The sequence below is a fragment of the Lissotriton helveticus genome, chromosome 5_1 (genome assembly GCF_964261635.1).
Source record: "Lissotriton helveticus chromosome 5_1, aLisHel1.1, whole genome shotgun sequence".
Lineage (NCBI taxonomy): Eukaryota > Metazoa > Chordata > Amphibia > Caudata > Salamandridae > Lissotriton > Lissotriton helveticus.
In genome coordinates, this window is record NC_136065.1 from 359146797 (window position 1) to 359172624 (window position 25828).

The window sequence follows — 25828 nt, forward strand, 5'->3', positions numbered from 1 at the left end:
AACTTTGCAAGTGTAATTGCATCAGAAACTGAGCTCACAAAAAAGTTTTTTTAGGAAAGTTTATTAAACATAGAACATATCTGCAAAATATATATATTAAGACTACTGACGCGGCCGTGCCAGCAAAGAATGCTCGCACTCCAAGGGTACTTTCAAACACATTTAATTCAGCTAACGTGTTTCGACCACCAAGGTCTTTCTCAAAGCATATGTATATATATATTTAAGGCAGAGGAGAGACCTCGACTAAGACTCTATGGGGAGTAGCCAAGGGAACATTCAAATGGCCACCAGGTGCGAGGACTCACTAATGTAACAGGCACGGAAGAAAGCTGGAATTGCTGAAACGCGTCTGCCGTTTGTTACACTACTTGCACTGTGAACTGAATTTGAATAAATCCTCTTGATTTTACCTTTGCGGTGTCAGACCCTTCTGTGATAGCAAGTGGGGATTTGGTTCATATATATATATATATATTTATTTATGGAGTGCAGGTTGTTTATTTGTAAACATGTGCTATGCCATCATATAGCCTTGCATCAGTGGTTGGGATGGTGTACAAAATAGGTGCAGATACACTGGCTGAGATATGTGATTTATATATACCTGAACTAGAGCCACTTGGCTAAGGAATTGACCATGCTAACACGATTGGCAGAGTGCTTTCATTGTTTGATTATAATTTTTATGTATGTGACATAACTTCAATCTTCTTTATTGAAACTGCATTGAATAATAAAAAGTATTTTTCCCACTACGAGGTGTTTTGGATGTTACAATGTTTTGAAAAAAAACATCTGCAATGTAATTGCAGTCTTTCTATGCTATCCATGCTTGTAACCAGAAAAAAGTCATTTTGAATTAACGCTTCCTTTGGAGTGAACAAACAAAAAATGTATGAACTTTGGAATAAAATAAATAAAAACATGGTTCAGATAAGGAGTACTTGACGAATTAAGGTTTGTTACGAGAATAAGTATCTCACTTAAGGGCTGTGCAACTGAGTGACGCATGAGACCGTGCCACATACATTTTACAGATTACATCTGTGGTTTTGAGGACAGACCACGGTATCAGTTTGCACGCCAAATATTACTTGGAAAATTCTGAAAAGTGATTATCAGGAGATGTGCATTCTACCACTATACTCTATTCTCTATACTCATTGCTATTTGATATCAGACACCCTTCCACCAATTGTCTCGAAAAGGGCGATGGACCCAAGAGTCCACCGCTCGTAGCATGCATACAAAAGACATCACAGCACTCTGAATGTAGTCCAGTAAATCAATTTAGTCCAAGGAGTCAGGATCACGATAAATTCAATCCAAGGTCTGTTTATTGTGTGTAACTTGAAGTCCTCAGTGACAAAGTAACATCATAAGACACAGCCAACACATGTTTCGTCAACTGCGTGTCTGCTTGAAGGCTGCAGAATTGTACAATACAAAAAAAAGGCAGTTCAGACCTTCATACTCTGGTATACAAAATCTATGCCTGCTGGCAGGAACTGACATACTTAGTAAATGTGAAAGATTAAGCAAGAAAAGTAAAGGTTAAAATATCCTTGAAGTATATTAGTAGTCATGACACGCTGGTATGTGATTGTGTTAGAGAAAGAAAGTGATAAAAATTGAAACAGAGAGGACAAACTCAAGCGCTCCTGTGTGCAGCGAAACCAAAGGAGCAGAACCCGATTATGCCAGTTAAAACACGGTGTAGTATACAGATGTTGGTAAACACGGTGTAGTATAAAGATGTTGGTAAACACGGTGTAGTATACAGATGTTGGTAAACACGGTGTAGTATAAAGATGTTGGTAAACACGGTGTAGTATACAGATGTTGGTAAACATGGTGTAGTATACAGATGTTAGTAAACACGGTGCAGTATACAGATGTTGGTAAACACGGTGCAGTATACAGATGTTGGTAAACACGGTGCAGTATACAGATGTTGGTAAACACGGTGCAGTATACAGATGTTGGTAAACACGGTGTAGTATAAAGATGTTGGTAAACACGGTGTAGTATACAGATGGTTGTAAACACGGTGTAGTATACAGATGTTGGTAAACACAGTGTAGTATAAAGATGTAGTATACAGATGTTGGTAAACACGGTGTAGTATAAAGATGTGGTATACAGATGTTGGTAAACACGGTGTAGTATAAAGATGTTGGTAAACACGGTGTGCATTGTGTAGTATACAGATGTTGGTAAACACGGTGTGCATGGTGTAGTATACAGATGTTGGTAAACACAGTGCAGTATACAGATGTTGGTAAACACGGTGTAGTATAAAGATGTTGGTAAATACGGTGTAGTATACAGATGTTGGTAAACACGGTGTAGTATAAAGATGTTGGTAAACACGGTGTAGTATACAGATGTTGGTAAACACGGTGTAGTATACAGATGTTGGTAAACAAGTTGTAGTATACAGATGTTGGTAAACACGGTGTAGTATAAAGAGGTTGGTAAACACGGTGTAGTATACAGATGGTGGTAAACACGGTGTAGTATACACATGTTGGTAAGCACGGTGTAGTATAAAGATGTATTATACAGATGTTGGTAAACACGGTGTAGTATAAAGATGTGGTATACAGATGTTGATAAACACGGTGTAGTATAAAGATGTTGGTAAACATGGTGTAGTATACAGATGTTGGTAAACAGGGTGTAGTATAAAGATGTTGGTAAACACGGTGTAGTATACAGATGTTGGTAAACACGGTGTAGTATAAAGATGTAGTATACAGATGTTGGTAAACACGGTGTACTATAAAGATGTTGGTAAACACGGTGCAGTATACAGATGTTGGTAAACACGGTGTAGTATAAAGATGTTGGTAAACACGGTGTAGTATACAGATGTTGGTAAACACGGTGTAGTATAAAGATGTTGGTAAACACGGTGTAGTATACAGATGTTGGTAAACACGGTGTAGTATAAAGATGTAGTATACAGATGTTGGTAAACACGGTGTACTATAAAGATGTTGGTAAACACGGTGCAGTATACAGATGTTGGTAAACACGGTGTAGTATAAAGATGTTGGTAAACACGGTGTAGTATAAACATGTTGGTGTGTCAGACATCCGTCACCCAAAGATAACAAACGGAGTCATACTGAAGGAAGAGCATTGGACTATATTGATTTACTGGACTAAGTTCTCTTCGGTTTACCTGGAACTTTGCAGGCGTAGACAGGGTTATTCTTAGAAAGGTTTCTCTCTCAGGCATCAGAATCCAGGTGTAGGTACAATAAGCGGATTTTGTCAGGCTCTTTGCAGTTAACTGGCCCATTCCAGGGTGTTTTACTCTCTTAAATGTCGCCCGTGTGAGTGTATGGGCACAGAAAGTGTTCCTTGTATTAATCACATTGCGGTCACCTCGCTTATTCCAGGTGCCACAAAGTTCTCACGGTGAATCCTGGCTATTCCACGTAGCACCCCCTGTGACTCCCCGGCCGTCACTCACCTGTGGCTTGCATCTTGCAGCACAGTGGTGGCTGGCTGCGCATGGCCCCGCCCCCTCGTACCCGCATTGCCCGTCGCCTGCTTTCTCCTGGGGACTGCGGTTTGCTTTGCACACACCAGGCTGCTCCCTGCCCTCTTTGCCTCCGCACGCCCACACCTGGGTGATGTCAGCAGTGCTGTGGAGGGCAGAGGGAGGGGACAGGCGAAAGGAGCCTCGGACAGGAAGTGCAGCTTTGGACAGTTCCGCAGCGGCTGCAGCCCGGGTTCTGCACTTTCAAACACCAGCCTCCAAGCCCAGGGAAGCGGGGACCCGAAACCAGCCGAGCACCGGAGCCAGGACCCGTGCATGAAGCTGGCAGTCAGGTAGGAATGGAATTAGACTGACAGGGCTCCACGCCGCGGAGGGGAGGGTGTGTCTCCCGGGAGGGGTAGTCTGGAATGTGATTTTGAGAAGTACCAGCTGCTGAAAGAGTAGGGGAATCCTTTTAAAGGGTGATTTGTCGCATGCATGCCCCTAAAGTAACATTATGGATCGGATAAAGCTGTTTCCTAACTTTCAGAGGCGACAGCGGTGAGATCGGGCTGCGGCCAGTCTGAACTGGGTGTTGTTTCTCAACTCTGTTATCGCAGCTGTGGCCGTGAATTGTTTCTGTTTACACGGCCTCTCCTTCACAGATACTTTGAATCTTTTTTCGCTGTTGATAAAACCTTTTGTTTGTTTTGTTAACATTGCTCCCTCTATAGTGGGTGCGTTTTGTGTGTTTCCTTATTAGTGTGTCTGTTTTTGTGTGTGTGTTACCATCAAACCTGCACCTTTTTGCTGGATCCTATTTGAGTGCGAGCTGCATTTCGTCGAATGTTCACTTATGACGGTGAGCCTTACTTCTTCACTATCTTTCAATTAACTTTCCGTCTCTTGCAATGATACCTTGCATTTCTTTCGTCCTGTATTAGTGGTTCCGCACATCACGTTGACTCTTTCTCTGTAAAATGATTAACTTCCCAGAGCCCGCAGACAGGTACGCACTGCCGGCTTCTTGGTACACAGGTTGGGCTCGTCCGTCATCGTTGTCAGTTGCGAGATGGACATTGATCAGATGTAAATAGTACTATCCGGGTTCAGGTGGAGGAGAAGAGAGGGGTCAAGTGAGGTTCTACGTTGCATCCTGATTTTCAGGTGCAATGACAACCCTGAGGCTCCATCGTAAAGCGTGAGCCTGCTCGTGAGAGGATTTCTGATTTATTTGTTTTAAATGTTTCGCAATCATGTTTTTTTATTGTCATTTTTTTTCCAATGTATATACTCTAGAGCATTCAAGTTTATCAGATAGATGCGACAGCGGGACATGCAGTCCAGGAGCTTTATTTTAATTATGGGTATTGTCCCGATTATATAATGGGTTACACAGGACTACAAATCCCATCATGCAGCTTAAAAACACTGGACTATATGTGCCTACTCACTTCAGGGACTAGGTAACTCGGGGTCTGTTATTTTCAGATCTCACTCCTCACGAAATGTTGTCATCCTTCCTCGTCATGTCCTCTTCCCCCACCCCCTCCCCCACTACTCCCGAAATGCCACATTTTTGAGTTATCGGCCAAGTGCTCTTTCTGTCCCATGTCTGTCAACACAAGTGCATGTACCCCGCCCCTCCCTCCTTTTTGAGTATTTTTTTTTATTTATTTTTAGTTTGTAAAGTGAATAAGAGGAGAAGTCTATGAAGCTGACAATTCCAGTTCGCACCTGGGACGCTGAGGATGTTTCTAGAAAATGGCGAGATATGTACCGTGAAGTTTACTTTCGCGGTTCCAGAGCAGCGTTATTATTTCGTGTAAAGTTGCTTTGCTGCACTGTGGAATGCTATCCTTCATGCACGCGCCTCTCCTCCGTGCTATCTCTTCCAGAGCTGCTTCCCAGGCCCCCGGACACCCTCCCATCCACACATAGCTGGCGCGTGGTGAGAACTTCCGGCCATCTGCAGTTGATCAGACCCGCAGCATTCATACATGTGGGACGAGGGACAGCCACACATTCTTTCCCCAATGACTCTTTAGGGTCACAGGCTTTATTCTCAGGATTTTACTGATCAGGCTTATATTTACGAGCTTGGTAAAAAAAAAAAGCATTTACAATGCAACGGTCTCGCCTTTGTAAAAGTTAGGGCTATTGGCATTGTAAATGACACATTTTGTATTTATGTGTTGGTTTTGAAAACAGATAAATAAATGGCATTGTCATTTACAATGCCAATAGCTTAATCCAGTGGTTCCCAAACTTTTTTGACCCGTGGCTCCCTTGACCTAATTGGCAGTTGACCGTGGCTCCCCACCATTTTTTTACCGGTGGGCGGGTGGGGTGGGATGTAAGCCCGACCTCGGGAGTACTTCCTGTTGTCTTCCTTAAATAATTGGGAGGCAATCCCAGTGAGATCCACAGAAGCAAGTGGTACTGGCCCACTTTGCCTTTGACCACCCCAAGCTCTGCGTGCAGTTCAAAGTGTGGACTGAGGCCTCTGCTAGAGGAGGCCTGAAAGCTAAAGGGAGTCTGACATAGTGGGTGGATGCAGAAGTGGATATGCTGAACATAGGAGTTTTCTGGCCTTAGCTGGAAAGGCAAACGTGCTCAAGAAACAACCACTCCCTGTGACTTTGTGGGCACATGCAATGACCGGTGCTTGTGCCAAACTCTGTATGGAGTCATAAAATTAATCGATGTCTCTACCCTTCTTATCTTAATTAACCTTTTAATGTCCAGTTCTTTCCCGCGCCTTTATTCGTACATTTCTTAAGTGTTGACCCCAGCAAAAAAAAAAAAATGAAGACATTTGAAGATGGGAAAATCACAGGTAGCTTAACATCTATCAAGGTGCTGACATCTGGGCATTTCACAACCCTTGGGGATACCTAAATACACCTCCGACTACAGAACCGGGTTCGAATCTCGGTGGGGAAGTTTAACATCCTGTGATTCTGGGCAAATCACTTAATCTCCCCGTGCCCAAAATAATCTGTCTATATGAAACACAACTGGTGCTCCGTAAATCGCGCTGATACCTTCGGTCAAGTTCGAGCTATATAAAACTCCAAGACAAAAAAACCCACCCTTTTAGGACCCTTCATCTGATTGGGCCTGGCGGGACACCTGTTAATTTTGAAACATTTTCAGAATCCGTATGAGTTCAGTGAGTGTAGCACCGCCGCTCTGAATATCATTCCAGCACCACGTAGAAAAAAATATATATAAAAATACTGAGTGCTCAACCCTTTTATGACATCTGGAAAGATCTTTAACAGACATGCCTTATCTTAAATGCAAATCCTTGCAGGCTCCCACTATTCTGATGAACACTGTGTGCACATACATTTTCCAATTTTAACACCTCAGAAACATTTCCTCTCGCATTTTTAATGAATAAAAGATGCATTCTTCGCAATAACCTACTTGGAACTTATGCAGCAGCAGACATTCCATTTTACCAAGGCCGTCATTGGTAGCGCTTTCGTGAATTCTGCACAGAGGTGCGCTTGCACTTCATTCACGTGTGCAATGCTGCCACGGGCCCCCAGTGCAGCATAGCCGTCGCCGCCCCCAGAATAGTGCCGCCTGGGGCGGACCGCCCCCACCGCACCCCCCTAGCTACACGGGCATTCCTCTCGCCAGCATTATGTTTAATGTAAAAACGGAGCACTTTAGAAATCAAGGATAAAACATAAGCCAAGTCAAGGCTTTCTCTCAGCGAGAGGAAGGCCTTGACTTGGCTTATGTTTTATGCCTGATTTCTAACGTGCTCCGTTTTTACTCTAAACATAATGCTGGTGATGTGTTTGGCTGCAGAAAAAGAGGCTTCAGGTTTCCACATTGTGGTCGCGGCGCCCCTGGCTCCTGATTACGGCGCACCGGGGTGCCGCGGCGCACAGTTTGGGAACCACAGGCTTAATCTCTCACAAATGCGAGACCTATTGCATTTGCACACACACACACACACACAGAGCGCAAACACACACACAGAGCCACAGAGCCACACACAGACAGGCTTCAGACAGGGTATGCCTTAATTCCAAGCCATAGATGTCATATGCATGCATGCATGTGAGGTCATAGACGGCGTCTGCCTGCATATCAAGCCATAGATGGTGTCTGCCTGCATATCAAGCCATAGATGTCATGTGCCTGCATATCAAGCTGTAGATGTCATGTGCCTGCATATCAAGCCATAGATGTCATGTGCCTGCATATCAAGTCAAATATGGCATGTGCATACACGTTAGTCCACAGACGGAGTGTACATGCATGTCAACATCCAGATGTCATGCGCCTGCATATCAAGTCATAGATGTCATGTGCATGCGTGTTAGACCATAGATGTCAAGTGCATTCCTGGTAGGACATAGAGTGTGCATGCATGCATGTCAAGAAATAGATGTCATGTGCGTGCATATCACGCCAGATAGCATGTGCATGCATGTGAGACCACAAATGCCATATGCATACATGTAAGGCCATAGAAGGTGGATGCGTACAAGTCACGGATATTATAAGCCTGCCTGTAAGGCCAAACATGCTGGGAGTCTGTATGTCGGCCGTAGATGCCATGGGAATCCATGCATGCCCTGGGTGCAGTGCCCCTCTGAGTCTGACCATAGACTGTGTGTACCTAGACAATAGGTCATGGCTCTTGGCTGAAATCTACACAGATCTTTAGCCCAGTGGACAGCGGTCCCCAGCTCTTAAATATGTGAAATGTTAACAGGAAGTGGACTCTGAACTACGCCCCCCTGCGGCTGCCGCCCCACCCCCGGTCTGCACGGGTCTCGCAGTGAACTTTGCTTTGAATTGATATTTTAATAGCTCTTGGATATCATGCCAACCCAGCCCCAAAGGGCATCAAAGCTCTGTACACGAGAGAAACTTGGCAAGTTGACGTATACTTTACATATACACGGAAATTATATACAAAAAGTCTATGAGTTCTGCAAGGCCAGGAGTAAAATCAGCACAAATACCTGAGAGGATGAAAGATCAGAGATTTCTGCAGGGAGCTAGCACCACACAGCAGCGTGTGTTTCCTTTCCCTAACAGAAAGGTCCATGCGTATAATGTGTTCGCCTGGCAGTCTCTGAACCCAAGACTAACACCCCAGAGTCAGACTCAGGGCGTCCTGGCTAACCACTGAAGCAGCAGCGCCACAGGCCTGTGAGGAGACTCAGCAGTACCAAACACCGGTACTGCCTAGATGTCACATCCGGCCAAGGAAACGGACCGACAGCCTAGTGACTGTGATGTGAAGGTGTAGAATAAAGCTTTTCCTAAATATATCGGTGTCTCGTGAACTGGCGCATCTTTACCTTGTGATCCCGAGAGAGCACGGTGTACGTGATGAGGGTGCAAGCAGGGTGCAAACTAGGTTATGTTGCAGGAGGAGGGGGGGGTCGGGTAGCCGCAAGCCCGAATGTGCGACGTGAGCGGGCAATGCGGGAGGGGACGAGGAACTCCAGAGAATATGTTAGCAGTGAGACAAAACCACATCTACTAGCAGTGGTTTAAATATAACGGTGTCTCGTGAACTGGCGCTTCTTTACCTTGTGATCCCGAGAGAGCACGGAGTACGTGATGAGGGTGCAAGCAGGGTGCAAACTAGGTTATGTTGCAGGAGGAGGGGGGGGGGGTCGGGTAGCCGCAAGCCCGAATGTGCGACGTGAATGGGCAATGCGGGAGGAAACGAGGAACTCCAGAGAATGTGTTAGCAGTGAGACAAAACCACATCTACTAGCAGTGGTTTAAAGCCCAGTACTGGCTAGAAGTTATGAAGCTAATGTAAGGTGCGTAGGAGGGACTCCTGGCCAGTTAAGGGAGACATTGATGGCGCAGTGAAATACAAACACAATATAAACAAGACAAGCACAACGAACACGGGGGGGAGCGGGCGGGATGCACAACAGCAAGCACTCACCTGAGGACGACTTCTTCCGGCGTTGCCCTCCGCAGGCTCTCCGGGGTTGAGGAGGGGTGCGCGCCTGCAGCGAAGCAATCGCTACGTCCATCTCGGCAAGAGAAACTTTAACAATGACGAAAAAACAGCCCTGAAGAAAAAAAAAAAAGGAAACACCCACTATGGCCCACCTGTGCATGACGAAACAAAGGGGGCGGGGCTTAAAAAAACACAGAAACGCCCACGAATCTGCTCCTAGAATGATTAACACATCTCTCTTCCAATGGCTAGCCTCCATTTATGGAGCTAGCCAATGGAAGAGAGAGGCGGGTTAAAGCCCCAGTACTGGAAATCAAAAAATCTCGGCTGAGCGACACTGCTGCGCAGTGAACGTCAGTCGAGACCTAAATAACAGACCCTTTGCTTCATAGTACTCTCATTAAGGGCACGCTAGCTAGTGTTTGAAAGACTGGTAGGGCTAGAGAAGAGTCAGTCACCCAAAGGAGAAAAGTCACGGGTCCTCAAGGCCAGTCCACATCTGGTGACTTTCGCCATAGATATGTTTTTCCTATCGCTATAGATATGTTTTTTTCTGAAAGGTGCCTTTTTTCTCTAACAAATATAATTTACTTATGTAGGTTTGTAGCAATACTTTTGCAAAATCGCATGTTGCTAATGCAGCAAAAGCGTTTACACTTTACCAGTTGTATTGACGCCAGCAAAACGTGGACATTTTTAGGTCTTGCCTAGGCAGCGCTTGCACTGTCTGTTCGAGGCATGCTGTGTTCAGAATATTAGCATGAATCTCCGCCCATCTTTTTAACTGGCTCCTGTTACTGTTGTTTGTAAATGGTGGCTTTTCATTGTTCAATAGGCTTAGTAGTTCCGCCTTAGTACCACCTTTTGTTGTAACATACCATGAGGACTGCTCCTCTTGTACGTGTTGTTACACTTTATGTTTTATTTACAATCTGTGAGCACTATTTTCTGAAAAGACTTTCTCCGACCTTCTGTTGCAGACATGACACTCTCCACAGCAACGTAATGATTTTTTTTGGTAATGCAGCATGCATGGTTGGACTTTAACTATAGTTACTGGGCGACTTTTCTTTTGTTATGCACAGCTCGCCCGTATCTATTTTTGAGACATTGTATTTTTTTTTCACAACTTGGCCCAACTGTAATTGCGCCCGCACATCTTCTTTCTAAATGCGTTTCTCGCCTCAATTGCACCGATCATAAAACTTGTTAATTTACCCAAAATGTTGTGTTTTTTTGCATGCTTTAACAATAGCATCCATGTACCTTGCTTTTGTTCGGCGTAAACAAGGTCCGGTCCCTTGCCACAGCTTGAGGAGGAGTCCTTAAAGCACACACTAGGACCCTGCTCTCTTCCAGGGCAGCCAACCTTGTCTCACAGCCCTCTCCCATGCCGATTCCACAACAACAATAGGGTCTGAGGCACAGAAAAGAGAACGCTTGTGTGCGTGGCTCCAAACAAGCACTTAGCCCTCAAACGCTATTCACCTGTTGGGGGCTCATGGGGACTATGGTGCGTTTTGTACAGGGATGCTAATCACAGACCCAACGAAGATCCCAATGGCTAGCCATACAGGGTTGTGGGAACGTACACCAGGTTAGTAGTTTCATGGTCATTTTAGTACACAGCAATTCCAAATAATTGTATGCAACCAAATTATTTTACGTCCAAAATATTACTGTTTTTTTCCACGGGTGTAGAATATTCACTGAGTTCAAAATTTCAGTATTTTTGCATCATATTTTTAGATGATACCAGTATGCCCACGGCCACCTGCATGCTCTTGTGGGCTAGTCTCCATACCAATCTGCCCACCATCACACAAACTCGCATTATTACGTATGCGCACTACTTGTTTATATAGAGCATGTCCATCAGTTACTTAGCCCCTTAGTGTTTGTTCTTGCTGATGCATATGCCAGTGTAGGTATGCTCTGAAGATCGTCCATGAGGTTGTGCTTGGATGCACTATGTCTAAAAGTGGTGTTGTATTGGATTTTAAGATTTCCCTTTAGTTGTGCTTCAAAAGGTGGGTGCGCCATTGTGACCTTAGCCAAAGTTGGGTGAGAGTGAAGTATTTTCAGTGTTTTCTTCATAATTAGGGCTCCCGGTTATATGGTATTTTTTTTTTGACATTTCCGTCTGTATTTATCTATATTTATTTTGGCTTTTGTGGAAAAAATAAGCTGAAATTAGTATATTTCAACATTTATTTAACCAGTCAATATGCACTCATACTTGAAGTCCTACTATGTGTCAGTGCTGTAAACACCCACAGAAGATAAATCAATGCACTTATAAGAAAATATGCAAATTTCAGTATCGACCATGTGCATATCTACAGCTGTTAAAGCCTCTTTACTAAAAGTTGTTTCTTTTTTAGGCCCTTACCTATCAATCCACACAGCTATTGGCCTGGCAGTCATGACAAACATTATTTAGAATTACTCAAAAAACATCCCAATTTCTGTTTTTATGCACATTTAAAAATAAATACAGACAAGAAAATAAATGTTTTTTGTCTGTATTTATCCGTAAAAATAAGTAAAAACGGAAAACAGGGAGCCTTATTCAAAATGTATGCAGTGGGGTCCATATCTTTTGTTCCTGCAACTAACCCATATAGTTGCGTCACTTTGTCTGTTTGAAGTCTTGCTACACACTTCGTGCTCTAAGGGGTTTGACTTTACTTTCTGCGTGAGTGGGTGTGCCGGGTTCGTGTTGTTAATTATATTACTGAGAACGTTTTAGTTTATTCTGATTTTTGGCTCCTGAGTTGGTGACATGCGTAATCTTGTAATCATAGAGTTAGTGTTTTAATTTGCTGGCTACGTCGGTCAGAACTTTTAAGCCTCTCTTTAGTTGAGATTTCCTCAGGGCAGAACTCTCCCAGTAATCTACCCTGTCCCATATCTCCCATTCGATTTGATTCATGCCATGATGTATTTTTCATGTGCAGAAAATATTAACTGCAGTGTTTTAAACCACAGCTGGAGCACAAGGGGATAAATCCCTGCGGTAAACTACTATTAATAGAAACAGAGTATGGAATGCTAGTGAAAATAAAACCTCCTACTCTACACTTAATTCATATGACACTACATTCACACATTTTTTGTTATAGGTGAAAGTTCAATATCTACTGCATCCTAGATTGCGTGTTGCATACAATCAAGGTATATGCATGCTTTAAATAGGCAGGTACTGAGTACCTGCACTTCTTTATTTCTGGGGGGAGCGTACCTGCACTTCTGAGCCGAGGTGCAATGCTTTTATTTAGAGAGTACCAGCATTTATCAGACTTATGAAATTACTCTGGCATAGGGGGCCAGCACTTCTATTTTTCCATTTCAAGCACTGCTGTACATAGCAAAATGACTGGTCTCATAAGTGAAATGTATGCACAGATTGAACCCATTTACTTCTTGTTCTGATATTTATCGCGTATGCACGTGAAAATCAGCATTGCACAAACCACATATATAAATAGGCCAAGAGTAATTTGTTAATTTTAAAGAGCTGTTATTAACCAATCAAATGGTACTCAATTTTTGACCTCAGAAAGATGAAAGGCTGAGTCCTTGGTGCAATCATTTGAGGTCACAATAGAGATCATCAGTGAATGGTTAACTTACTAAACCAAGATCACTATACATATTGCTTATCCGTCCACTTCTTATTTCTTATTATCTGCCTATCATTTTTGTTAGATTTGCATCCTGTAACCTATTTTATGGAAATGCACTTCAATATCCTTAAAATGCTTTAAAAACGATAGTCCCACTGTGAAGGCAAACGAGTAGAGCAGTGTAGTAGGAGCTGCAATTATCATGATTTTTTTCTTTTATTCATCATATTTTTCTGTTCTGTGTAGAAAAAACGTGAGTATCTAACTGCAGTGACATGTCTAGTTCACTTTAAATCAAAGAAAACCAATGACACAAGCCTGAGAAATTATTGTCTACATAGATTCTCAATACCACATAAATACTATCCACATAATTCCACAGCACACCATGACATATAATTCCACTACAAAAATCCACTCCACGCCACACTATTCCAAGCCACACGATTCCACAGCCAACAATTACAATCTGAGACACATTATTCCACTACACACCACATACATACCACATACATACACTCTTTAACACATGCGTAAAAGACACTGTCGTTTACAAGGCGAATAGCTCTAACTCAAGCAAATGCGAGACCTATTGCATTTCCAATGCGTGTTTATTTTTACTACAGTTGTTTTCCCCCTGCAGGTATTTTTAGTAAAATGTCCTGCAACAGTTTTACACAGTGCCAAATCTTGAATGAAAAGCTAAACCAGTTTTCTGGCATTCAGTACAGGCGGAAAGTTTAAATAGTCCCTTTTCTTCCATATTAGGTCTTTGGTATAATTGTTCTTTGGTACAGAATTGTATTAGAGCATTTATATAGGGCCTCATGCACCTCACTCGCCTTTAAGCGCTTTCCAGAGTCGAGTAAAAAACTGCTGTGTTGCTTATGGTTGGCAGCAGGAGGTTTAATAGAGTGACCCATCTAGGAAGAATTTGGGTGTCACGCGTGCGGTTGGGTGGATGAGCCAAATATTTCAAAACAAAAGTGTATAATCACTCAGCATGGAGTAAAGCAGAGAGTGATGTAAGAAAGAGTTGCTTTTGTATTTCATCACCACATCTAAGTGTATTACACCTGGTGGATGGAGCGTGACTTTAGAGTAGACATTGTGGGAAGCATTTTGATGTCATGTGTTCTCAACTCGTAGCAGACAACATGTGTGATGACAGCTAGCACACACTCTGTGATTGCATAGTAGTACCATCTTCCAGCGATTGAGAATGAAGTTATTACGATTCAATTAATTCAGTGCTTAATTTGTGCTGGCATATCTTGGCGTTCGGCACCAGCAATTACTTCTCAACACTGGCACTTAAAACAGACCACCACATGGAGGCACTGTTTGACTGTTATTGAGGTGAGTACATCAACAGTGTTCGACAATTAAATATACACAAAAAATTGATAATACCAGCCACCCAGGCTATTTTATAGCTTTGAATGTCATATTCATAGTCCTAGTTTATGGTATGATTAATTAAAATCTTTACAAATTCTCTCCCCCCCCCCCCAAAAAAAAAAGAAAGGTAAAGGTCTATCATTACATTCACAATTTAAAACCAAATAACATTGACGCAATCCCGTTAGTTATTTAACTAAAGTGCAGGTGCTTATCCATTGGCACAAAATGTTATGCAACGCATTGTTGAGATACTTGATAAAAAAATCTTTTTCCTAGCTAAAACCATGGTAGTGGTTTAAACTTACTGTTGTACAGTGTCTCCCACTGTACAGAATGATAAACATGAAAGACAAACTATCAGTTAGCTTTGAATGGTCTTTAATAGGTTCCAATCGTTCCTAAGCAACAGAACCCAACGATTCCGGGTTAACCAAGCAATTTCAACCCCGTGTCCTAATGCAATTGGGGTCCCGCAAGGCTCAACTCTATCCCCAGATCTATTCAACTTATATGTCGAACCTCTTACAGACATCCATCGGAAATCAACGATATCCTACCACATGTATGCCGACGACACGCAAATATACTTAAAGATCGCCTCCCTTGATGACATTGATCTAATGAATAAGACACTAAAGATGGCTATGCAATGGTTAACGACGAACCATCTGAAATTAAATGCCCAGAAAACAGAATTCATGCTAATTGCACCTCCAAGGAGCAACCCGGAAGTAAAGGAATGGACCAAATTGGTGACTGCGCTTAACTGCACACCAACCCTCGTCAACTCAGCTAAATCATTGGGAATCATATTAGATGAGAACCTCGACATGAAAGCCCACATCAATTCAATGGCCAAAAGTGCCCGCTTCCATCTGAGCTACCTTAGAAAATTAAAACCATTCATCTCAAAAGCAGACTTAAAATTGGCTATACAGTCCCTAGTCATATCCAGGATCGAATATGGCTGCTCTACATTAACTGGTCTACCTAAAACTTCTACAGCACCGCTAAAAGCCTGTCTCAATGCTGCGGCAAGACTTATCACTGGATCGAGAAAATTTGATCATATATCCCCTCACCTGAAAGCACTAAACTGGCTGCCTTATGAGGCCAGAATTCAAATGAAGACAGCATGTATCACTCATAAAGCGGTGCACTATAACACGCCAGGATACCTAAGCAAGAAAATAAAGCTATCGGGAGGAAACAGACCAACGAGAAGCGCCAAGGAGCTGCTGTTGAGGCCGGCCTTTTTTCGAAAGAAAAAGACATATGATCGAGCATTCACTGGAGCTGCCCCCAGAGTTTGGAACTCACTCCCTCCTAGCATTAGGAAGATCCAAAATATCGCAACATTCAAACGGGAATTGAAAAGCTTTATGATGAGTAAATACCTGGCATAGGGAAGCCGACGGATCGCCAGTATGATCTACTACATCAGCTGAAGAGTGATCCCTCTTCATGAATACTATCTTTATCAAGAAACTGACTCCACTCACTAGCCTCGGCTGTACCCTTATCAATACCACAGCCCTGTGTGAACAAATTGCTGGTCTCTGAGCCAAACTATATAACCTCTACCTCACCTTAGCTACTGATATGGACGGTGCTATAAGCTAAGCCTCTCTCACCTTTATTACTATTTGCACATGTATCTGATATATACTTATTTATTTAGGCATCCGTTATAGCCACAACCTCTTCTACCTTATATCTGTTGGTTGTTAGAATGGATATATGACTGTCAATGTGTAACCTACCTCGATGTAATTGTGATGTAATGTGCGGAGATGGTTTAAGCCATTCCTATGCAATAGAACTCAACGAGTCCAAGGTACTAAGCAATCTCAACCCCTTGTCCTCATGCAATCGGGGTCTCGCAAAGCCCACCTTATCTACTGATATGGACCAAGTTATGAACTAGGCCTCTCCCACCTTTTATTACTAACGGCACATATGTTTGTAAAAGGTTTATTTAGGCACCCCTTATAGCCACTGCGCCTTTTACCTTACATCTGTTTGTTTTTAGAATCTGATATTGCACTGTTAATATGTAACCTACCTCGATGTTAAGCGCTCTGATACCCACGGGTCTTGTTCGCGCTATACAAAACTCTATAATAAAATAAAATAAATAAAATAAATAGTCTGAATTGCCACACTTCTAAGAGTGTGATGGGTATTAGTTGTGTTGGTCCCGGCATTGGCAGTGTTTAAGGGGCAATGGGTGGTTCAAGCTTCAGTGGCCTTCGCAGAAGAGCCCTGGGAGTTACATGTTTTACCAATAAAGCACTGGATGAATGTGCTTGGATGGTAGGGTGTAGATTTATAATATATTAAATCCCCACCTATGTTCAGAGCCCACCAGTCTTTCTAAGTGGACCATCCAGGAGTGGAGGGGTTGCAACCCACCTAAAGATGGAGCTTCTTTAAGCCACTTATTGAAAAGAATCAGGAACCCACCTGCTCTGAGCAGGAGGTTAATGTCAGCGGCGGTCTGTTGGGGTGGAAGAAAGGAGTGGCTGTGCTTGGGTGGTGGGAGCCTTACATGTACCTCCTGTGCCTTGGAAGAGGGTTGGGAGATGGTCAGGGACGGTGGCTAGGATGTATGCACCCCATTCCCATGGGGATTTTACCTGTGAGATTTTCCGTCTGGAAAAATTGTGTCGGTTTTTGCCCCACCCTATAAACGAACCAACTTGTGATTGCGCAGAGTGGAATTCCACACAGCAATTCTTCTCCATTCATCTCTTAATCGGGACCAACCTTTCTTTCTGGGGATTTCCAGTTCCTCAGCTGTAACCTTTCCGCCACACCTTAAGCTTCTTTGATCCAGCTTGATATGTTATCAGTCCTTTTTCTTGACTGCATAGATTACATCATTGAATACAATGATTCACTGCCTCGTTCTTATATCCAAGATCTGTGCTTACCCTGTTTATTTCTCTCCACGTACTAGCCACTTTAAAGCATTTTGGTGCACTTTCCACAATTCCTACTATTGGACTAGCTACTAAAATATGTCCCATTTTTCTTTTTTTTTATTTGGCCTACTGTCATCCATTTTTAAGTTCAGCTCTGAAAGGTTCCAAATTAACAGCGCCTAGAGACCCACCACTTAGCGTTAGCGTGCTAAATAAGTGTTTTATTTTGTCAATTCATCTAGCTGTACGTTTTATGGCGTATAGAAACTAGTGACAGTTTGACAGTAATGTACCATTTCGATTGCAAATGGCCGAAAATTCTTAATGGAACTTACCGTCTTCATCGGAATTCAAAATTTTGAAGGCATACCGTAGTTCTGATGTGTTTCAATCAGTCTTCACGGGCTGCAAGCAGGCAAAGTCTCAGAGTCAAATACAGGGGAAGAAAATGCAGAAACTAGTATGGTAAATTCCTGCATATTCTTCCCTAAAACCTTATTATCACTGTTATTTCCCCCATTTTAGAATTACCAGAAACCCTAGTAACCAGTGGCGGCTGGTACAGAACGGGTTTGGTAGGGGAATATATGACGGTACAATGCATGCCATTACATCGAATGCCGTTGCAACGCCAACCTTTACCCCGACTTTCTGTCGGGGGGGGGGGCACTGGAAGTTGGAAGAGATTAATTTTCTATTCCAACTCCAGTGTGTGCAACAGTAGGGAAGGAGTTGGAGTTCAATCCAACATCTTCTACCCACTGCTGCACACCTTTTTCGTTGCAACGGCATGCGATGTAATGGCATGTGCTGTAACGGTTGCGTAGTAAAGGCTGTTTCCCAGGGTAGGGTGATGTTAAAATCAATTAAAAATCCCACTTACCTACTCTGCAGGGCCACCGTCTCTCCTCCAGGGTCGTCTCTCAAGAAGCACCCAGGCTCCTCTAAGCCAATCACGACACTGCTGTCACCATGACAGCCATGTCAATCATGTTGTGATTGGTCTGAGCGTTGTGGTTCGGTGCTCAGACTAGGACGGGAGCCTGAGCATTTTCTCCACCCAGGCTGTGCATTACAGTACGGTAGAGAACGTGCCAAGTGTGCATGACTGTTTGGTCTGCCCAAGACGGCCACACAAACTGTCACGCCCACTTAAGTGCATGAACCACTCCTCCCCTTGTGGTTGTGAGACCGCCCAGCCCGCCCATCTCCAAAACTGCCTTAGTAAGGAAAAATAAAATGATAATGACATGTCAGTAAATTTTTTTTTTCCTTTTTTCCACTGCTAGTAAGCAGTAGGGTGGCTCTCCTCCGCCTCAGTGGAGGAGCAGCCACTGCTAGTACTATTCATTTCTGTGGGATGGAAATAACGGAGATTATTCCGGATTACTGGGAATGAGGGCCTTAGTCTTTTTGTATTTTAAAATCACCCCAGGAGGCAGTCTTTAGCAGGCCCACTCTTGGTGGCCGCCTACTAGTATTTTCTGTTGGAGATGTGAAAAACGAATGTCAGATTTACCAAGAAAAGCAATATTTTCATAACACTTAATAACAATAAAGACTTTAAAAAGTATCTTCGAGATTTCTTGTACTCCGAGCTGACTCACTGAACAGCAATTTGACTTTGTCAAGTTCTGTTATAAACAGTTATGGCATGGGTTCCACTTTTTAAAACTTTTTCTCTCTGCCCACTTTTGAGGTCCAGCTCCGAGAAGTCACAGATATCCTTAAAGGTCTAGCAACGGTTTCCAACTTGTTGGGGAGGAACTGAAAAGGTAGACTGAATGTCAGTCGGACAGTGCGCCTCCTGAGGGCTTCTTTGCCTCTGCGCCCGCGTCGGTAATACGGAGCTAGTGCAGAGGCAAAGGGATTCTCTCATTTGCATGGGGCATGACCCCATGCGAATGAGGGAACGCCCCGTGCAGATAGCGCTAGCGCTTTATGTGTGCCAGTGCTATCGGTATTCCAGAAGGGGACACACAAGTCTCAGCAGCCCCTTCTGTAATACCAGAGTGCCCCAGAGGCGTGCAAACACCCGTTGCGAACCCGGGGCACTCTCCATAACACTGCCCCATGTGTTAAATGTAGCTTGGATGTTGTTAATGCATTTTGTGGGACCACACCTACGTTTTGTGATGCTACAGGTGAAAACTGGGTATTTATTTAGGCTGACAGACGTCCAGTCCATTTCCCTCTACCTCAGCGCCACCGGGGGACGGTGACAGCCTCTTCAGATGAGTGCGCCTGTCCTCTTGTACCTAAATCACATAAAGAGGATATTATACTGTAGAGGTTGTGGCTTTTGAACAGTATAGTGTTTGAGAATTTAATGAGAGAACCATTATTGGGCGTTTAGGACCCACTCCAGAGGCATACCTGTCAGTGGTGCACCAGGTGCAAAGCACCTGGGCCTATGAGTTTCAGAGAGCCACCAGTTCCTAAGTATGCTTAACTTTTACTACTCCACCAGGTGATTGGCAGACATTTTCCTTGAACTGTGGCCCATTATGCCATCCTACGCCCTGGGCTGCTCCACTCTATCCTGTGGCAGATATGTATCTGCAACACACATCTGATAATGGGGTTATCGCTTCTGAAGATGTTTGCAAGGCCTTTTCCACCTATGCACCCAGGATCTGGAACAGCATCCCTGTATCCACGAAGACCACCCGAATACTGCTCTAATTTTAGAAACCGTGGAAGACGTTCCTCTTTAAAGTAGACTAGCTCACAATGCATTAACGCAGCTGCCTCTCCGATTACTTATTGACTTTAAACTTGCCTTTGATCATGTAGAGCCCTTCACTGCATTTTAGTTAAATTTGTACTATAGAAATACCTTTATACATGCAAGGGATAAAGCTGGAGAATTAAAAGGTACCTGCTAAGGCCATACTGTTGGAGACAGAAGGTTCAAGTACGGTAGGAGGACTATTGAAGAGGAGAGTCTGAGAGTCGAGCAAGAAGAGTCCTCTATTTTCAGTACATATTCCTCTCTATAAATCCTCTTTCAACAGAGAGAGCGGAGAAACATTTGCTTGCCCCTAAATTCTTTGATTCCACACTTGGCTACACTTTTACTAAGCTCGGCTATCAATCCTTGTACTTCCTAATCGGGGTTGCAACCTGGTGGAAAGCTTTACGCCAGCTCTTTCATACAGCAAGCAACTAACTTAATATTGCAGCCTTTTTTAATTAACAGAATGAAGATATCTTATGTGCATCATACACAGCGATCTAAGCAGAGTTGCTCTTGTTACCGTACTTGGAGATGGGCGTTGCATCGACATCCACATCGTGATCTGCAAATGGCATTTAAATCGCGACAGGGACTGTTCAATTTGTTAATATGATCAACAATTGGTCCAGCGCTCTCACCAAAATATTTCACAAATGACACTATTTACTACCACAAAACTTACACTACAACACTAGGCCCATAACAACAATAGAGCGCTTGAATCATGAGGCGATAAGATCTAAATATAGTTGTTTAAACCATCTGCAATAATCAAGACCAGCTTGTCATTTTAGAAAGTTTATTTTAACACATCTAGAAAAACTTAGGTTTTGGTATTTTATTAAACAAGCATTAGAAAATGTCATAAAGAAAGATTTATTCAGTATTAATAAAAAGAGCATAAGTCAAGAATTATTATTCATTAGCAGAAATAAGTAAAATTAAGCATTTCCCAAAATCCTAACTATATCTCTCTGTCTCTACCCTCATCACCTAGTAATAAAGTAATTAATAAAAACTCCTGTCCTCACGTGTAAAGTCCATCAGCATAACATCGTCCTCCAGATTTCTCGAGCGTAAGCCAACTATGTGTTCTCTGAACCTATTCTTATACCCTAATTTTAGCTGAGCTAACTATTTTTCACATTCCAGCAGACGAATTCTAGTTCTCCATTGGCTGAGCCACCTCGTACCACAGTAAACTGTGACACCTCCTTCTTACATGCCCGGGCAAATTCACTAGTCCATTGTTCATTTAGAAGTCTTGGCAGTTCTTCCTTAGGCTGCTACATTTTGTAGCGACAGTTTCCTTTTAACCTTGAGCTAGTCAGCTCTGAACTCCCGTGGCACGTTAGCAAACGTTAGCAAATTTCTCCAAAAAGTCATCTTTTTAGCAGTTCATTCCAAAACCTTTCAAAATAAAAGCTCAGAGGCCTTTTCCAACCTTCTTGGAATTATTTTCACTTGAGCCATTTTCATCATTAGGCCTCTTTCAGAAAGCGTCAATTTTCTGCGCCACTGTCCCTGCGCCACTTTTAAAAGGGTACTATTTTCCTGCAGCCATCTCTAAGCTTCATTTGTAAAACTATTATATAAACAAACACAAAGAATAATTAATGAAAGAAATACAGTTTGTTCTGTTGCCTCCCATCATTGCTAATAATTAACCCATTAGTCTAAATTACCTAGCAGTAAAGCACAAATAAAGCAGCATTTTATATCTACCAGTCTTCATAAATCCAGCAGGGTTCTTTATGCACCTATAAAGAATATAGTGACACCACATAGACAAGGGAAGCAAAATAAGCACATGCCATTATTTTAAAAACAGCTGCTATTAGTTATGACATGACAATAGACAAGATTAATTTATTATTTTCCACATACATAAGAATGCAACATAATGCACATTTATGAGCACATATGTTAGTTTCCCGCGTGTTCTGTGAAAATGCAACTTTAAACTAGGTTGAATTATTATACACACAGCACAAATTGTTAGCATTATTAATTTATTTATGGAAGTGTGACTTCACGGGTTTAAACAGAATTCTGTTTTCTATCCCGCTCCATCAACTCCCTCATCTGGTGATTAACAAATCACCACACCACCACCCAATATTTTAGCAAAGATTTTATCTAAGATGAACATGATTCAATTTCACCTGTGTTAGTATTTCTAAAGACTTATCTCATCAGTTTATCTACAATTCTCATACTGAGTTTTAAGAAACCCCTCTAGTTCTATTTCTTTCTCTTGTGTAACATACAACTAAGCTTCACTAAATGTGTTGCAAAAACTATAACTAATAAAATGTCAGTATCTTGCTTGTCATATTAACCTAAAACTTCTCCTTGTTAAATTCAAAAAGAACAATAACCTAAATTAACCAAAGCAGAATTATATTTTCATTAAGCTTGCAAAGAAAAATAAAACAAAAATTTTAAAAATTTTACCTAAATTTTCTAAAAATTTCTAACACCCCCCTTTTTCAAAAAATTTTTTTTTTTTTCTAACAGTTTTTCTTCGACCTAATGTCACAAATTAATTTTTCAGCTAACAGAATTTCTTCGACCTTGTGTCATCTAACAAGATTTCTTCAGCCTTATGCCAAAAACAGAAACCAAAAATTTAACAGGTATGTGCTTCAATCATTGTCACTTTTGTTTTCAATCTCTTTTTGACTCTCATTATTTACCTCCACTACAGGTATCACTTCTATTTTCTTTCCTGCCTCACTTTCCTTTACAGAATCTTTTTGACTTGATTTTTCATCAATCTGTTTCTTTGATCTGTATTTCAATTTGAATTTTAGGCCTTCATTTTCTTCTGGCCAGTTATCACTTTTTCTTAGTAATTTCTTCTTTTGCTTGTTCACATTACATTCTGTTCTCCAAGCTCCTTTTCTGAATTTTCTTATTTCAGAATCTTCATCACTTTCATCAGTTTCAGTGTCAGAAATTTTCATTCTGGACTCAGGTACTTCTTTACTCGGCAGCTTCACTCCGTTAGGAACGTCATCTTTGTAGCTGGTACTTGGCAATTCATTTTCTTCTTCTTCAATTACCTTCAACTTCCCAGTTTCAGAATTCCTGTTCCTGCTTTCAGAGCTACTCTTCTGCTTTTCAATACTCTCCTGGTCTTGAATCACAATCTGATCACATTCTTCTTCTGCTTCTTTTTCTGGCAGATTTCCATCATTTTCTGAGTCTTCAGTCACAACTTTCAAGTCTTCTTCAATCAAGGCTTGTTTTCTCTTCATATTCTCCAGATGTCGACCAACTTGTCGATCTTCAAGATCTGGATTCTCTTCAGGCTCTTCTTCAGAATCTGAATCATCAATTGTGACACTATCCTCATCAGGATTTTCAGATGTAGATACACGAAAAGTATGACCAGTGTCAATCCACCTCTTCAGTCTTTTGCACTTCTCTGCATTTATTGTGACAAGACTGACTGGCCTCCTTTTCTGCCATCTTGGCACTAGAGAATTCCCTTTTAGACGAACCTTTTTCCTGATTCTTTTACCTGGTAACAAATCAAATACTTGCTCTTTTTCTCTTGTTTGCACTTCAGTTTCATCTTCATCAAACACAGAAATCATTTCATCTGATAAATTCCTGCAGTTCTCCAAATTGATGTTATCATTGATAGTCATCATTCTTTTCTCTGGTATAAATGTCTGTCTCATGACCTTGTCCATCATAATATCACGTGGACTTAAATCTGTCTTTTTATCAGTAGTGTTTCTCAGAAACATCAAAACAAGTGGAAGGATATCTATCCACTTTGTACCTGCAGTTAGGCACATTTTTGCATCTCTATCTTTTATAGTAACATTCTCATGCTCTTCAACATCTGAAATTTCCATTATATCTGTACAATGGAGCAATCTGTTTTCAATATGTCTTCTGTTATCTGATAACTTTGCAACAGTAATTTCATCATCATGTCGCATCTGAAATGTTTCAACCCATTTTGTAATCAAACAGTAAATCACAAAAATGTAGCACAGTTTGTCATACAGTGACATCTCACCGAAATCCATTTGTAATCTGGTCAATGAACCACTCTCCTGTAATTCTGTTCCTATTCCCACAATTGTTCTCTTAATTGTGTTTACTTGCTGATAAGTCAGACACCTCTGGTAAAGAAATTCTGCAATTTTATGGTACATTCTGTCTATGACAATAATCATGCTATTTAGCAAAACTACTCTGTCATTTTTGTGTATCCAAATCTCATTCTCATCTTGCTGTTTAAAATCTGCTCTTAACCATGTGTTTCTCAACCATGTGTTTTTCTCCTCATGAGTTGCTTCATCTTGAAAGTCTTTGACTACCTGCCATGTTTCAACTACAGATGTTAGTATTAGTGAACTCAAAGCATGTTCATCATTCATTTTGTATGCTGCACATATCACGACAGCAAACTTTTCTGCCAATTGAATGTTATCAATCAATCTTTTAATTAAATTTGCATTTCTGAAAAGTGAACCTGCAGAAATCAAAGTTTCAATCTGTTGATCAATTGCGTCCTTTACTTTGATGTCTTCACTCAAAAGAACATTATTTTCATTCCAAAATTCTGGAAATGTATTTAATCCTTTTGGACTGTTTTCCTGTTCTTTATTTAATCCTGTATCTGTTTTCTCTGTCTGTTTATTAACAAAAATGTGTAATGGCAGTGAAGCCATGTCAATCTGCTGAACCATTACCTGTCGCTGTATTTGTAGCTGTTCATTCAGCTCATTTATCTCAATCTCCTTTTTCTTTGAGCATAATTCTGACTCGTCTGACTGTGTCAATTTCATTAGGTCAATGTCAGACTTCTCACTTACCAGAACTGAAGTCATCTCTGTTCCTTGCTCGGTTACAATCCCTACTAATTCAATTTCAAGTACAATAGAATAAACCTTTTCAGTTAATGGGACCTTTAAATTTGCGGAATTAATTTCATCTTTTCCCAGTGTAGGCACTATCTCTGTTTCCATATATTTCATGGACTCCTTTAAATCATTTGATGAATTTACATAATCAGGAATATTAATTCCAGAAGTACTAAGCATTTCATCATGCTTTTCTGTTGCATTATTTTTAGTAAAATTCTGAGCTGGCACTTTATTAATCTGATCTGGCACTTTTGGCATTGCATTAATCTGTTCTAGGGGTCTTCGTGAATTTCTGTTCTGATCCATATTTACAACATCAATTTTACACTGCTCTACATTTTCTACTCTGACACCTTTATTATTTATTTTCACTAATTTGGGAATCTTTAATTTACTCTCACATTTAGCTACAACCTTTTTCATTTTCTTATATAAGGTAGACATTTTCTTTAATTAATTTGGTAAATGTACTCTCTAAATTTGCTTTGCAGCGCTTGCTGATCAATTAATTAATTAATTAAATACTATCAGGTGTAGAAAACCTTATAACTTAGTCAATTTAAAATTTCTCTTAATTTACCTGTATCACTAATTATAATTAACCTGTAAAGAAAAATTTTAATTTGCAAAAACAGTAGCAACGCAAAATTTTTATTTATAACAGTAAATATCAACATATAATCACATGTGTTTTAAATGTACTTATTTTTCACTTACACACCTTTTGCAACATATACCTGTAAAAAAGAAAACCTAATCTAATTGCCTTTTAATTTAA

At 41.4% G+C, this 25828-nt stretch overlaps 1 protein-coding gene across 1 annotated transcript in view; it reads left to right on the forward strand.

Annotated features, from left to right (window-relative positions):
• The first annotated feature begins 3533 nt into the window (after nt 1–3533).
• LOC144754550 (rho guanine nucleotide exchange factor 16-like) overlaps nt 3534–25828 on the forward strand; it is a 292302-nt gene continuing 270007 nt past the window's right edge. The window contains exon 1 of the mRNA XM_078642482.1: nt 3534–3849. The gene's annotated coding sequence lies outside the window, so the exon portion shown is untranslated. The remainder of the gene's footprint in view (nt 3850–25828) is intronic.